At 41.4% G+C, this 2,931-nt stretch overlaps 1 long non-coding RNA gene across 1 annotated transcript in view; it reads right to left on the reverse strand.

Annotated features, from left to right (window-relative positions):
* Positions 1-1,998: 1,998 nt before the first annotated feature.
* Positions 1,999-2,931, reverse strand: part of LOC109391671 (uncharacterized) — a 17,196-nt gene continuing 16,263 nt past the window's right edge. The window contains exon 3 of the long non-coding RNA XR_002125886.1: positions 1,999-2,225. This is a non-coding gene — a long non-coding RNA (uncharacterized LOC109391671). The remainder of the gene's footprint in view (positions 2,226-2,931) is intronic.

Genomic DNA, 2,931 nt, shown 5'->3' on the forward strand with positions numbered 1-2,931 from the left:
AGGTGAAGATCAACAGAAATTAAAGGGAAACTCAGAAACCAAATGGCCTCAGCCTTCTCCGAAAAAGCGTATACCTTTAAAAGTTTGCAAAGTGACATTTCCAAAGGTACTGCACCTTTCCCGGGCTAGCACTGCTCTTCACAAAACCGTATCTGCTTGTGAACTCACCCTGCAGAACTCCCCTGGTTCCTGTCCACAGCTCTTCTGCTCCTTCCATCCCTGAGCGGATACTGGGTGTGCATGATTCGTACCCTGCTTACGGGAAAAATACATAAAGGCGACTGCAAGACATGAAAATCATGGCCTTGAATCGGGAACCAACCCTTCGGACTTCAGTGTTTCTCAAGACGGTAAAGTCTCACTTTATAAACAGCAAAATAATCATGCAAAATTTAAAATAAATGCAATAAAACTATTTTAAAAGCAACAAAAACCCAAGCATATTCTGTGTACCCTCAAATGCCTGGGGATCTCTAAGACCTGAACACCATGTCCAACCTTATACACATTTAAAGTCTTAAGGTTTTTAGTCCCTAAAGAAAATAAAGTCATTTATTGACACAGATTTTCATTTTCATGGAGCATCCTCTAGACAGTAAAGCCCCTGAGGCCAGGGACTATATTTGTCTATATCTGCTTGTTTATTACAGTATTCCCATTGACAGCAAAGATACTTAAGAAACTTTCATTTCATAAAGGGCTCAGTAAAGAAACAATGCCAGCCTTACCTACTGCAATGAGATTCTCATAGTTCTCCAACATCACGTCTCTGTAGATATTTCTCTGTGTTTGATCCAACAAAGTCCACTCCTCCTGGGTGAAGTCCACGGCCACATCCTTGAAGGTCACTAAGTGCTAAACCATCAAACACACGCTGGCTTCAGCTTAAGTACCAACTTCGCTGATGTTCTCAAAAAGATGCATGAGGGACTGAGAAAGGCGGACAGAAGCCTCCAGTCCTCCTGGGCCCAGATCTCTTCTCCTCTCTAGCTTTAGATACTCCCTGGTGACCACAGACAGTTACATGGATTTACCAGCATCACTGACATGGACTGAACTTATCTTACCATAACTTAATCATGGGCTGCAGTTAGCACTGAACACAATGCAGCACTTTGTAAAATCTAATAACAAAAGAATTATTTCCAGTGACACAGGAATTCCGTAAGATTAGGTACCTTCCATGAGATCTGTCATACTGAGTAAAACAATTAGCCAACACGCATAACTGAGGATCAGAAAGAATTAGTAAAGATCGAGATAAAAAATTCACTTCCAGTGTAATCCCTGTATACAGCTGTATATTGAGATAGCATGAGTCCTGGAGAAATTCACCGGGACTCATTCCCTAAGCAGGGTCCTAATAGCTTTAAGAAGCTTGGGGACATGGGTCCTAATAGAAACAAGCATGACATTTTGAAGAAAGGTCAACTTTCTACTCGCCTGAGAAGAATCCATCAGTAACCCAGACACCATCCTTGCCTCCTCGATTTTCCTCTCGTCAAGACAGAAAGGTCCCAAGAAAGAGGACCTCAGAGAGAAGAATAATATGGACTTTAAAGCCAATTCGATTCCAACAATCACATGCCTATAAGCTGTTCCACACCATGCATGTAACACACCACAAACACACTACTTCCATAATATGACAAAGTGCCTTGAGTTACCTGGAGCATGAAAATGGTTTTCAGGATTTTGCTACCCATGAGGAAGAGGTTAAAAAGTCCATCTTAGAGTTACACAAATTAAAGTAGAGAGGTAGAGCTGTTTGACACATGATAAGATTCACAAACATTTCATTCCACGCAAAAGCACACACACACCCTCTCGCATCCCAAATCCCAGGAACCTGACTTATATACACTCTGACCATTTCAATCCCACTTACATGGCCCACTGCATGATGGCTCAACCTCCGAGCACTGGAACTGCCATGTGTGAAGGAACTATCTAAAGCAGATGATTCGAGAAGAATCAAAAAGGACTCACCATACACATGAGTCAGATCAATGGCTGGCATACTGTGAATCTGACAGTGAGACTTCCCAGAGCATTCCACATTTTGGTCAGCAGATCGCTTCAGAGAAGCTTTTGAATTTAAATTGAGAGGTTGATCTTGACTTCTCTTCATATACTAGAGTGTCCAGGTAACTGGTTCGCAGTGTCAATCATTAAACAACAGACATTTTTCCTCAACTTTAAAACATCACTCTTTAGTCATCTCTCTGCAGATAAAACATGGGACAGCCATTAAAAACTGTCTAATACTATGTACCACGCAAATATTAACGACAATTGCCATTTATTGAGCACCTGCTAAGTAGTTCTACATATATAAATTCCTTTAGTTGTCCTAACAACTCTCCAAATTGGGTGTTAATATTGTCATTTAATAACTGAGAAAACTAAGGTTCACACAGGATTAGTTACTGACCCAAAATCACCAGTTAGGAAGCTTGAGCCAGGAGTACACACAGTCTTGTGTGTCAAGAGCCTGATCGCCTGTGGTTGTCGATACTCCCGACATGACCAGAATTCAGTCCCGACCCTCTGCGAGACATAATGGAGAAGAGAAGTACAAAAGGTTTTATGAAATCAGAATTCTCCCTAAGTACTCCCTGCTGGAGCTTGGTTGGGCTTGGAACCTTTGCCTCCCTCAGTCTCATTTCTTCATTCAATCAGCAAATATTTACTAAGGGACCTCCTTTGCCAGGCCAATCACTAGGCACTGAAGAGGGAATAGTTCTTAGGAATCTCACAGTTCAAGTGGGCAATGCACATAATAAATAATTGATATCAGTTGATGAGCAGTATAAAGAATCAATCCCATTAAAGTATGAATACCACACATACACAAATATAATCTTGATACACAGACAAGACTGGTTATTTCCCTATAAAAATAGGGAAATAGGGCTGGCCGAGTGGCGC

Source organism: Hipposideros armiger, unplaced genomic scaffold, assembly GCF_001890085.2.
Source record: "Hipposideros armiger isolate ML-2016 unplaced genomic scaffold, ASM189008v1 scaffold_298, whole genome shotgun sequence".
Taxonomy (NCBI): domain Eukaryota; kingdom Metazoa; phylum Chordata; class Mammalia; order Chiroptera; family Hipposideridae; genus Hipposideros; species Hipposideros armiger.